Source organism: Marmota marmota, unplaced genomic scaffold, assembly GCF_001458135.2.
Source record: "Marmota marmota marmota unplaced genomic scaffold, marMar, whole genome shotgun sequence".
In the NCBI taxonomy this organism is placed as follows: Eukaryota; Metazoa; Chordata; class Mammalia; order Rodentia; family Sciuridae; genus Marmota; species Marmota marmota.
In genome coordinates this window covers 13,844-27,351 of record NW_025999930.1, presented here as the reverse complement: position 1 = coordinate 27,351, position 13,508 = coordinate 13,844, and positions in this window count along the sequence as shown.

Here is a 13,508-nt window from a genome sequence, read left to right as displayed (position 1 = left end):
TTTCAGGTCTGTTGTCCATCATTTCCTTCCTTCTTCTGGTTTTGGAAATGGTTTCATTTTGTTTTGTTTAGGGCCTTGGGGTGCATCATTTTAGCTACTGATCTCACTTTGACTTTCATGAATTTCCCTCCAACTTTCTCTGAAGTTTTCTTTTTACACATACGCACACACACAAACACACACACACACTCACACCATTTTTTCCATCCATTTGTCTATTACTGCTAGGCTGATTCTATAGTGTGGCTTTTGTAAATGGTACTGATATAAACATGGGTATGTATGTATAACTGAGGCATAATGGTTTAATTCTTGGAGGAGTGGTATAACTGGGCCAAATGGCAGTTGCTTTCCTAGTCTTTTGACAGAAATATGATAAATTGTGGTACAAAGGTGTATTAAGAATTGTAATGCAAATAATAATAATAATAATAATAATAATAATAATAATAGAGTTCATGTAAAAAAATAAATAAAAATTTATAAAATGAAATCTAAAAATAAAGAACATGGAAGGTCTTTCTATCTTCTTTTTTCTTCCTCAACTTCTTTCTTTTTTGTTCTGTCGTTTTTATCATAGAGGTTCTTTACCTCCTTTGTTAGATTAATTCCCCAATATTTTTTTGATGTTATTGTAAATGGGATAATTTTCCTAATTTCATTTTTGGCAGATTTATTATTGGAGTTTATAAGAAAGTGATTGGTTTTTGTACATTGATCTTGTATCCTGCTACTTACTGAAGTTGCTAATCAGCTCTAGAAGTCTTCTGGAGACTTTTTTGTGACTTCTGAATGTAATTAGAAATAATTTGAGCTCTTTTCCTATTTGTATCCTTTTAATTTTTTTCTCATGCCTGATTGCTCTGGCTCACATTTCAAGAACTATGTTGAATAGGAGTGGTGAGAGTGGACCATCTTGTATTGTTCCTGTTTTAGAGGAAATGTTTTCAGTTTTCCTCTGTTCATTATGATGTTGTCCTTGGGTTTTTCATCTGTATCCTTTACAATGTTGAGGGAGGTTCCTTCTATCCCTAGCTTCTCTAGTGTTTTAAACATGAATGGGTGCTATACTTTCTCAAGTGCTTTTTCTGCAACTATTGAGATAATCATGTTTCTTTTCTTTAACCCTGTTTTTGTGGTGAATTACATTTATTTATTTTCATATGTTGAACCAACCTAGCATCCTTGGGATGAAACCCAATTGATCATCATGGACACAAAACCTTTATTTTATTTATTTATTTTTATGTAGTGCTGAGGATAGAACCCATTGCCTCACACGTGGTACCCAAGCATTCTACCGCTGAGCTAGAACCCAAGATGTACAATCATGCACTGTTTTTGTATGTGATTTGCCAATATTTTATTAACAACTTCTGCATCTGTGTTCATCAAAGATTGTTATGGTTTGGATGTGAGGTGTCCCCCAAAAGCTCATGTGTGAGACAATGCAGGAAGGCTTAGAGGAGAAATGAGTGGGTTATGAGAGCCTTAACAGAATCAGTGAATTAATCCTGCTGACGGGATTAACTGAGTGGTAACTGAAGGTGGGTAGGCTGTGGCTGGAGTAGGTGGATCATTGGGGGTGTGACTTTGGGGTATATATTTCATATCTGGTGAGTGGACTTCCCCTGCTCCTTCCTGATGATCATGTGAACCACTTCCCTCCATCACACTGTTCTTCCATGTTGTTCTAGGAATAGAGTTGTCTGTCTATGGACTGAAACTTCTGAAACTATGAGCACCCAAATAAAATTTTGACTAAAATAGTTCTTGTCAGGACTTTTAATCACAGTAGTGGAAAAGCTGACTTAAATGAGGATGTTAGCTTGAAGTTGTCTTTCCTTCTAGTGTCTTTGTCTTAGTTTAGTATTTTGGTGATACAGACCTCATGGAATGAAGTTGGCAGTGTTCCCTCCTACTCTGTATTGTGGAATTATTTGAGCAAGATTTGTGTTCTTCTTAGAAGGTTTGGTAGAAGAACTTGGCTGAGAATATGCTCAGTCCTGGGCTTTCCTTTATTGGAAGACTTTTGATAACCTTCTTTATCCTTGGTAGTTTGGTTAAGGATTTATTACTCTTGTCACCCATTGCCTCACATTATATTTTTTGTTTTGTTATTCTCAATTTCATTGATTTTGGTTGTGGCTTTAATAATTTCCTGTCTTCTACTGATTTTGTTATTAGTGTGTTATTCTTTTTCTAGGGCTTTGAAGAGTAAATTTAGATTATTCTTTTGGCATCTGTTTTTTAAATACATGAACTCAATGCTAGAAACTTTCCTCTTAGAAATACCTCATACTCTGCCAGAGATTTTGATATATTCTATCACTGTTGTCACTGGTTTCTAATAATTTTTAAAATTTTCTCTCCTATTGCTTCTGCTATCTATGGAACACTCAAAAACGTATTATGTAATCTCTAAGTGTTAGAGTAGTTCATGTTTTCTTTTCATGTAATCGAGTTCTGATTTCATTCCAGTATGATCTGATAATATGAAAGGAATTATTTGGGTTTTTTGTGTTTACTAATATTTGTTTTGGTGACTTAAAATATGAACTATTTTATAAAATGTTCTATGTGCTGCTGAGAAGAAAGTGAGTATAGTCATTGATGGATGAAATATTCTATCCATGTTTGTTAGATCCATTTGATTACTAGTATTTTTTCAGTTCCAAAAAGCCTTTACTTATCTTATGTCTGGATGATCTATCTAGTAGGGACAGAGGTGTGTTGAAATGACCCAGTGTTATTGTATTGTGGTCTATTTAATTCTTAATATTGATAAGGGTTTATGTACAAACCCTTATCATTGATTGGGGCATTAATATTCATAGAAATCATATCTCTTTTAAAATGTTTTTTAGTTGTAGATGGACACAAAACCTTTATTTTATTTATTTATGTTTGTGTAGTGCTGAGGATCGAACCCATCGCCTCACACGTGGTACTCAAGCATTCTACCGCTGAGTTAGAACCCCAGATGTACAATAATTATATCTTGTTGTTGAATGATTCCCTTAACACACTGTGAAGTGACCTTCTTTGTCTCTTCTGATTAAATTTGGCTTAAAGTCCACTTTGTCTGAATGAGATGACTTTTTCCGTTGTTTCACCTTCATTGTGCGGATGTCTTTCTCTGTTATGTGAGTCTCTTGCAAACAGTGTATTGTTGGGTTTTGTTTTTTTATCCAGTCTTTAAATTTATGTCTTTTGATTGGAGAGTTTGTGCTGTTTACATTGCATGTTGTTATAGGGACGATTTTAATTTCCTGTCATTTTGATTTATTTTTGTTATTTGATTTAGACTTGATTCTCCTTTACTTGATTGTTCTTCTTGTGAAATATAATCATTAAATTTTTATTTTTTATTTCTGTTTTATTTCTTCTTCATGAAATAGTTCAAAGAGTGTGTTTTGTAGTTCAGGCTCTGTGGTTACGCATTCTTCTAGTTTCTGCTTATCATGAAATGTTTTTATTTCACCTTCAATTCTGAAGAATAATTGTGGTGGTTATATTAATAAGGGCACTCATTTTCTTTCATAACTTGGAATACCAAGCCTTCCTGGGTTTAACAGTATGGGTGGAGAAATCAGTTGAAATCTGAATTGGTTCACCTCAAAATAAGACCTGCTGTTTTTCTCTTGCAGTTTAAAAAATTTTATCCTTATTCTTTATATTAACTATTTTTATTAACATTTAACTTGGAAAAGATGTGTTCTGATTCTGTTTGGAGTTCTACATGCTACTTTTATTTGAATTTCCAACTCATTCCTAAGATTTGGAAATTTTTCTAATATTTCATTGAAAAGATTTTGCATTCCTTTAGTTTATATTTAGGAGTTTTTATCTACTGCAATGTTTTAAAGTTTGGTCTTTTGGTATTATCCTAGATTTCTTGAATATTCTGATCATGGACTCTTGACATCTTTTTTTAGTGGTCCACTTTATTTTTAAAGTAATATACTCAGTCTTTATGTCCTAAAAATATTTTCACAGTGGTTTAATCTATTAGTGATGCTTTCCATTGAATTTTTAATTTCATTTATTGAATTGCCATTTGGTTCTTTTTCCTGAATCTCTCTTCATTGATGTGATCTTTCACTTCCTGTATTTTCTCTATAGGTTCACCCCTTACGTCTTTTAGTTCATTGTACATTTTAACTGTGAACTTTGTAAATTTTTTCTCTGACATTTCCTCCACTGTGGTGTTGATGGAGGCCATTGTTGAGGTATTATGGGCTATTTGGGATGTCTTGTTTCCTTGTGCTTTCATATTTTATACTGCGATATGCCTACACATTTATTGGAAAGTTTATCACTTCTTTTTTTTAAATACTACTTAGTTGTAGGTGGACACAATGCCTTTATTTTTATTGACTTATTTTTATGTGGTGCTGTGAATCAAACCCAGTGCTCCACATATGCCAGGCTAGTGCTGCAGTACTGAGCCACAATTCCATTTCTTTTTAGCAAAAGTCTTTTTGGTAAGTGTTATGGTTTTGACTTGGTGTCCCCTGAAAGCTCACGTGTAAGACAATGAACAAATTCTCAGAGGAGAAATGATTCGTTTGTAAGGGTCTTAACCCAATCAGTGAATTAATCTCCTGATAGGGATTAACTGAGTGGTAACTGAAGTGGTAGGTTGTGGATGGACGAGGTGGGAATTGGGATGTAGCTTGGGAATACATATTTGTATTTAGCCTGTGGAGTCTCTCTCTGCTTCCTGATCACCATGTAAGCTGTTTCTCTCTGCAACACTCTTCTGCCATGATGTTCTGCCTCATCTTGAGCCTTGAGGTACGCTTTGTCATATAAAAGTGTAACTGTGCATGTTTATTTTTGGTGTCTAATTGCACAGATTTATCTTTCTCCCATTGTTTTCCTTTAGGCTTTGGATGTATTTGTCTTTAAGGTGGTCTCTTAGAAAAAGCAAAGATGGGTCATGGTTTTGGTCCTCCCTGCCAGTCTGTTGCTTTTGGTTGAACAGTTGAGACCAACTACATCCAGTGTTTCTGTAGAGAGATAACAGTAATTTCCTCCCCTTTTATTTCTAATGTTTCATTTGGTCCTGGTTCACCTTTACTGGGCTTCTCTTCCAATGAGACTCATCCATTGTGGTATCTGATTGTTTTATTTCTTCTGGGTGTAGCATTTGTTGAAGCTTTTCTGTAGTGCTATCTTAGTAGTCATGAATTCTTTTGGTTAGTACTTCTCTTGCAAGGTTTTTGTTTCTTCATCAGCTAGGAAGGATACCTTTACTGGACATAGCAATCTTGGTTGGCAAGTATATTCTTTGAGGGTGTGATATACATTGTTCCAATCCCTCATTAATTGGGAGGGGTTTGTGTGAAGAAAATAGCCGAAATTCTCATTGACTGCACAATAACTGTGAGTTTCAAATTTTTCTCTTAAGTCTTTTAAAATTGTACCTTTTCTGTGTATTTTCTATTTTAATTATAATGTTATAATTTAATGATAATTCATAATTATAATGTAATTATATGTTATAATATTACATTTTGATTATAATTAGAGGATCTGAATTGGTCTTGTGCACTTGGGGCTCAGAATGTGCATTTCCATCTCATTCTCAAGGTCTGGAAATACTTTCTGATATTATTTCATTGAATAGGTGATGCATAACCTTAGATTGTATCTCACCACTCTCCTGATTGTCAGTGATTCATTCTTAGGTTTGGTCTTTTAATATTGTGCTAGATTTCTTGAATATTCTGTTTTGTTGTCTTTTGTTTCTTTTTTTTTAATATCATATACCCCGTCTTTAGGGCCTGAAACTCTTTGTCTTCTCTGTTGTGTAATCTGTTGGGTGATGCTTTCAGTGAAGTTTTTACTTGGATTTATTGAGCCTGTCATTTCTTGGATTTTTGTTTTGTGCATTCTCAGAATCTGTTTTACTGAAATAATTTTTTGTTTCCTGTATTTTTCTATTAATTCTTGCTTAGATCTTCTTGTAGTTCATGGATCATTTAAAAATATTGGCTTTCTAGATTCTTTATCCCACATTTCTTCTAAGGCATTGTCTACGTGGTCAGTTTTGGAATTAGTGTTGTGAGGTATTGGGAGAATTTCCTCACTTGCTTTCTCCTGTTGTTTTGAGGTGTAGGTTCTTTCTCTTGTGGATCTAAAGAATGAGACTTTCAGTCATATAGTGACAGAAATTCTTTTTCTTTCTTTAAACATACAAGTGCAGCTCCCACGTGGGAGGGGTTCCACATGGGTTGTTGTTGAGTTGCTATTGTGAGGGGTTTATATTGTTGTTTCTTTAAGTGACTTTTAAAGCCCTTGTCAATGACTTTCAGGGAGTGGAGTCTCTACATCCAATAAGAGTTAGACATTCTCTGATGATGGCCACCACCCTCCAATCAGGATGTTGATCAAGTCCTGTTCATGTGCTCATTCACATGCCCATTAGATACTTTGTACATGCAATTGTAGCAATTGAGGTCACTGCCCTGTGTGTGTCTATCATGTTTCTAGTTCCTGCTCTTATTCCCTCTTCTGAAGAAATAGCCCTAACTGCTATTTTGGAATTTGGTTGATGACAACTCCACCTTCCTCTAGCTCTGGCAAATAGGAAAACTCTTCAATGGGTCTATCTAGAGGACCTTAATAATGCACCTGCGGCCCCATCTCTATCACCATCTCTCTGGAACTTGATAGCTTCCAGATGAGAAGGGATAAATTTCACTGAGGCATTTAAAAAATATATATTTTGGATGTTGATGGACCTTCATTTTATTTTTTTATTTATATGTAGTGCTGAGCTAAGCATTCTACCACTGAGCAACAACCCCAGCCTATCACTAAGGCTTTTAATATACATGGGCCAAAGAGCAAAATCAAACACACCATGTCCATGGGCAAGTAAAGGCCACAACCTTTGTAGGATTTGAGCCCACAGGGATGTCCACCAGTTGTAAAGCTCTTCTTCATAAGTTACAATCTGATTGGAGTGTTATGTAAGTGGACTTGAATCTAGAATGGTTAACATAAAAGCGATATTCTCCTTGCAAAAAGACAGCATTGGTGGTCAAAAGTTCCAGAGCTTGGTGATTTTGTAGGATCTCTCCTACCAGGAGACTTCCTGCTGGGTTAATTTTTGGACTCCCCTGTAGTGTTTTCCATGAGTGCCTTAACCAGATGGGCATAGAGATGTACGGAGGTTCCTCTAACAGATGCCCCTGTGCTGTCCACTATTCCTGATGTTAAAGGTATCAATTTAGTGAGAGCTGCAGGGATTGCCCTTTTGGCTCTTGATTACCTTTTATGTACCTGAGGCATCTTAGCATCCCCGGTGCAATTGAAGCTTCCAGGGAGACATAGGCCAACCAGCTATGGCCTCTCCACACTGGTGGCAAAGAATTATATGCCCTGTCTCCAGAAATGAAAAATATCCCCTCTTATGGCTCCAGATTTATTTGGAAGCCATATGGAAAAGGTAAGTTAGGGGGTTTTCCCTGAAAGGGGCTGGAGCCTTTTCTAAATTAAAGCACAGTGTATTTTAATCTTCAGATATCATATTGACCAGGAATCCAAAAATATACATTTTATAAAAGAGAATTCTTGAGAGGAAATTAATAATCATTGGGCAATAGAGAGGTCAGTACTGTTAAAAATACACTGAACTCCATCCTGCTGAGAGACTGGAGGCACTGCTTTTGGAACCGAAGGAGGCCTTATGGTGAGGGATAAATTGAAGCATAAGAACAAATGGGTCTCATAGAGTCCCTTGTAATTTGGGATATCACTTACTACATTGTCCCCAAAGCAGAATCTATGCCTTTTAATCATCTTCAAAAGCTCTGGGGCCTGATGCAGTCAGCCTTTCCAGATCCCTTTTCCTTTTGTGGTCCCCTTTCTCTAGCATGCAGGGAGGAACTTACTAAAAGATAAGAATGCCAGAGTACAAAAATACCAGCCATTTATTTCCCGGAGTGGCTTGGCTTTAAAAGTGATGCTTTTTCTCTGATCTTGAACTGGTCTGGGAACTTGGTCATGTAGCCCACGTTACAGACAGATATCCATCAAAAAGCTCACACATAGTGACTTATGCCCATTTTCCTCCCTTTTATAAAACAAGTCTAGGTGTGAGTTAGTGTTATAGTTTGTTTCCCTTTGGAAGCCATTTTATCCCATCCTCCAGCTTATATTTGAGCCAGGCTTAGATGCAAAACAATATCAGGCATTTCTTTTTTTAGAGCTTGTGGATCAAACTGATCTCAACTGTTTAACATATAGCAGAGGGAGTATTTTCCATCCGTATGACAAAAAAGAAGGGAAGAAGAAGGCATCCCCTGTTACTTCCTTTGTCTCCTCATAGAGTGTAAACTGGTGTTCCTGCCCTTTCTCATGAGCAACCATGGGAGAGGGTTGTGGCCTAGTGGATTAGTCACTTTTGTCAACATGGTTCTGTATCCTATGATTTCCTGTCTGTTACAATAAACCCTAAGCAAACGGTGTTGAGCCTACCAATATATTGATACACTTTTGGAGGGAGAATTATTCCTAACTCAGTATGGTGAAGTTATTTAATAGCTTCTCTAAGGTGAAATATCAGTGCACGGCACAAACCAGAATCCAACCCTCCATGCATCAGATCAACAAGGTCCTCTCAAAACACCAATCTACTCTCATCACCACAACCTCCTATGTCCACTAGAATTCCACCACTCAGGCAAACCATGCCCCAAGGAATAATAGCCCACACCTACTCCAGTGTCCCCCATGTGACAACATAATTGTCCAAATAACTGTCAGCTTACACTATCACAGTAGAGCTGACACCCCAAGGATAGGTGACCAGAAACATGCACACACCCAAGAACCAAACATGTGCTCTCAAGAGCTCCATCCAAGCACCAAGGTGAAAAGTTGCAAAAAAACCCGAGAGCCCATTTTGGCTCAACACAAGCAATGCCACCCTCCTGCCTGTACCAAGCCCATGTAAGTCCCCATTCCATAAAGCCCTACATCAGCACTCAAAGATCACAGACAAAGACACCCAGCTCCCAGATGTACGTAACCTACAGCCATACACACGTAGGGCGTAAACCATACTGCAGCAACCAAAACAGCAACCAGCCATGAAGCAGCATTCAAAAGACCCCAAATTAGGTGTGACTCTCAACCCCTAAGACACTCTCCTCAAAAACAAAAAACCCAACAGACACAACTTGATCACATACGAAAACTGAATGAAATTTACCTTGCAAGAGCCATCTGCAGCTTTCTTAGACACTCTATAACTTGTTTAAATCCTTAGCTTTGTACTCTCTTGCCATACCAAATGATTTATCTTCCAGAAACTTCCTGGTTGCTGCTGTCCTTTCTCAAATTCACATCCCGAAATAATCCTTACGTAATTCCTGAACACCACTCTTCCCAGAAGACAAAACACTTTCATGAAAACAAAACAAGCCCCAACTCCCCATGCTCCCTGCCCCCTCTGTGGTCTGGACAGGGAGGCAGGCCAGATAATGCTCTGGGTGATGTCCCCAATTAAGGAGAAAAAACAATCATGTCCCTTCTGTCGGAAAAGGCTTTTCGACTATTTGTATTATACCTTGGGTCTTAGGGTCTAGCCTATGAGCTCTTAGAGAATTGAGGCTAGAACCTTCCAAATTGGCCCCTGCCCTAGAGGTGGTTAGTAGGAATATGATCTAGGTTTATGTTCTAAAAGTATCTCAAGGACTCAAAAATTACCCATAGCTTTATCTACAGGTCCTAGTGAAACAGTTGGAATTTGGAGGAACATATCAAGGAACCTGGGTATACTAGTGCACGAGAACAGGTGAGGAGAGGAACTTTCAGCATAGAAGTAAAGAAAGAGACACAGACCACTTGGTTAACACTCTTGGGGATTAGTGGGTCATCTCTTTCACAAAGACCAGATCAGACCAAGACATCATCTCAGGATCCGAGAAAATGCATCCATCAGGTGAGGGCACCCTCCACCATTGGACCAAGTCAGTCACAAAATGAAAAAAAGCAGACACTTGAAGTTAGCAATTCAAGTTGGTTTGTGTCCTGCAAAGAGAAGCTGAAGCAAAACTTCACCAATATTTCACCATCAGGGATGATGGAAGTTGAGCAAGCCTTCTCCAGTAAGCCTGTTACCAGTGTCTTTACACTGGAGGCCACACTAATGGCTTTTAATTGGCTGACAGGTACCCAGTATTCCTCTTTTGGACACAGATAGGTTTTTCCCCCTCTGAAGGAGTATAAAACTCCAGAAAACTTAAGTGACAGTTCTGTTTGTTTTACTCCCCCTTCCAAGGATCCAAGATGAGTCCCCAAGTCTGTGACATAGTGAGATGTAGGTTCTTTGTTTTTGCAGATCTGAAGAATGAGACCCATGGATGATGGAGGGTAGAGTAATGTGACAGAATTAATTTCTTTTATTTAAACAGAGAGAAAGTACAGCTTCCACAGGGTGGGAGTCCCAAATGGGTTACAGCTGATTTGCTGCTGCCTACAGATTTATGTGGTATTGCTGGAGGTAACCCTTAAAGCTATTGGCTGGTGATTTTTAGAGTGGGGAATTTCTACATCTAATCAGAGTGAGAATTGGTGATCATGGTCCCTGCTACCCTCCAATTAGGATGTTGATCATGTGCTGTTAATATGCTTCACCACATGGGGTCTGGCCCATCAGATATTTGTACATGGAATTGCAGAAGTCAATCTCCCCACCTTGTCTGAATATCATGTTTTTAGCTCCCTCTCTCATTTACATTTGTGTGCATCTGCTGGGATGAATATTTCTTCTATTATACAAGGTAGTTTTTTGAGAGTGGGTGGGTACTGGGGATTGAACCCCTTGCTTAACCACTGAGACATATCCCCAGCCCTTTTTTATATTTTTTCTAGAGACAGGGTCTTGCTGAGTTGCTTAGGGTCCACTAATTTGCTGAAACTGGCTTGGAACTCAATCCTCCTTCTTCAGCCTCCTGAGCCACTGGGATAATAGCCCAGGTACAAGGGACTTTTTATCGAGCTCTTTTCTCTTTTTAAAATTTGTTTATTTTTCTTTTTAGTTATTCATGACAGTAGAATGTATTTTGACATATCATACATACATGGAGTATACATTTATCCCACTCATTGGCATATGCCCAAAGAACTTAAAATCAGCGTACTTTAGGGATGCAACCACATCAATGTTTATATCATCTCAGTTCACAATAGCTAAGCTATGGAAACAACCTGGATACCGTATCCTTCAACAGATGAATGGATAAAGAAAATGTGGTACATACACACAATGGATTATTATTCAGCCATAAAGAATAATGAAATTATGGCATTTGCCAGTAAATAGATGGAACTGGAGACTATCATGCTATGTGAAATAACCCAACCCCCAAGAACCAAAAGCCAAATGTTGTCTCTGATACTCAGATGTTTTATCTTTTTTAAGGGAACTGGACTGGGCAAATACCTAAGTGTTAATTCTTCCTCACAGTGTGAACCTTAGCTACTTATCACTAGCACCACTTTGAGAAAAGACACTAATTCCTAGTAACTGAATCCACTTCAGAACAAAGCCATAAAATTTTACAAAACTTTTTGAGCATGTTCTCTGCATGTCTACTGATCAAAGTGAATAATGGGAATGATGTTCATGAATGGGTTGAGATACTAAGTGTTAAAGAAATGAAAATTTCCATGAAAGAGTACAGGGCTTTCTGGTCAGCGTTTCTCTTACTGATTTAAGTTTGGACTGTAGAGGATTCAGGACTTACTAGTGGAAAAATGGAAGAAACATTCAGGACACAGGCACAGAAATAATCATGGCTGTACTTCCCAGTTACTCTGCAGTTCCCAACGGAGGAAACGGGAACACTGCTAGTTGATCCCTGAAAACCTTTTGGAGTTGGTGTGTGTGCTTGCTTTCTGGCTGAGGCTCTGGAATTAAGAGACTGTTTTTCTGGGATTTTAGACACTCTGCATGGATCGTTGTCACCTCTGCCCATGGCTGATCAAACTTATTAGGGAAGCCTGTGTGCAGAGTTTCACTCCATTCCTGCCTGGAAACCTCTTTTATACCACCCCTTCCTAGAGACTCAGTGCATGTGCTGGAAGGAGGTGGGACATATCATCTTCTTTTCTGACTTTCCCTAGGCTTTGAGAGGTGACTTAGGAATCACAACATTTAGTCTAACATTTAATCAATCTCAGTTCCCCACCTCTCCCCATTGTGAGGCAAGATCCTTTTTTTTTCATCATAGGCCACAAGTTAGGCAGGGGATAGAACTGTGTGGAAGTATTTGCTGTGCTCTCTTGGGCTCTCACTTGTGCCTGATCCAGCATCACCACCTCAAGCTGGATCTCTGCCTCAGGTTTAGGTGCACATTCAAACACCGAGAAATGTGGAACACTTTTCAAACACCAGCCTGTTGTTTGTCCTCAGTAGCTAAGTTCAGACTGCCTTCTACGTGTGTTTACGCACAACATTTATTTGCTGTGTTTCTCTTTCCTATAGAGCTGCCCTTCCATCTGCAGTGGTTGGGTGTTCCTGCTGCCCTAGCTTTGCTGCCAGTGCTGGCTTGGCTGTCATGTATCCTTTCTTATACTTTTTTTATAACACCATAATTTCTGGTCTCTTCATGACTCTCTGACGTCCATTATTGGATTATAATGATTTTCCTCACTCCTAAACCACTTAAATAGCAGTGTTCCTGTTTCCTCCGTTGTGAACTGCAGAGTAACTGGGAAGTACAGCCATGATTATTTCTGTGCCTATGTCCTGAATGTTTCTTCCATTTTTCCACTAGCATTTTCAAAGGTTCAGATCTTACATATAAGTCTTTGGTTCATTTGAGTTCATTTTTGTAAAATTGCTTTCTCTTCTGACTTGAAAATTGGGTCTAGGCTTATATCTTACTTTTATGTCAGTTATATATATATATATATATATATATATATATATATATTCGCGCGTGTGTGTGTGTGTGTATATATATATATATATATTTGTTGATAGACCTTTATTTAATTCATTTATTTATATGTGGTGCTGAGAATCAAACCCAGTGCCTCACACATGCTAGGCAAGTGATCCACCACTGAGCCACAGCCCCGCCCCTTTATATTTTTTTATTGTTTTTAAAAATGTTTTAAAATTTTAATTATTTTTTAAATACATGACAACTGAATGCATCACAATTCTTATTACACATATAGAACACAATTTTTCATTTCTCTGTGTATAAAGTATGTTCACACCAATTCATGTCTTCATACATGTACTTTGGATAATGATGTCCATCACATTTCACCATCATTGCTAACCCCCTGTCCCCTCGCTTCCCCTCACACCCCTCTGCCCTATCTAGAATTCATGTATTCCTCCCATTCTTCCTCTCCCTATCCCACTGTGAGTCAGTCACCTTATATCAGAGAAAACATTTGGCATTTGGTTTTTTTGGGATTGGCTAACTTCACTTAGCATTATCTTCTCCAATGTCATCCATTTACCTGCA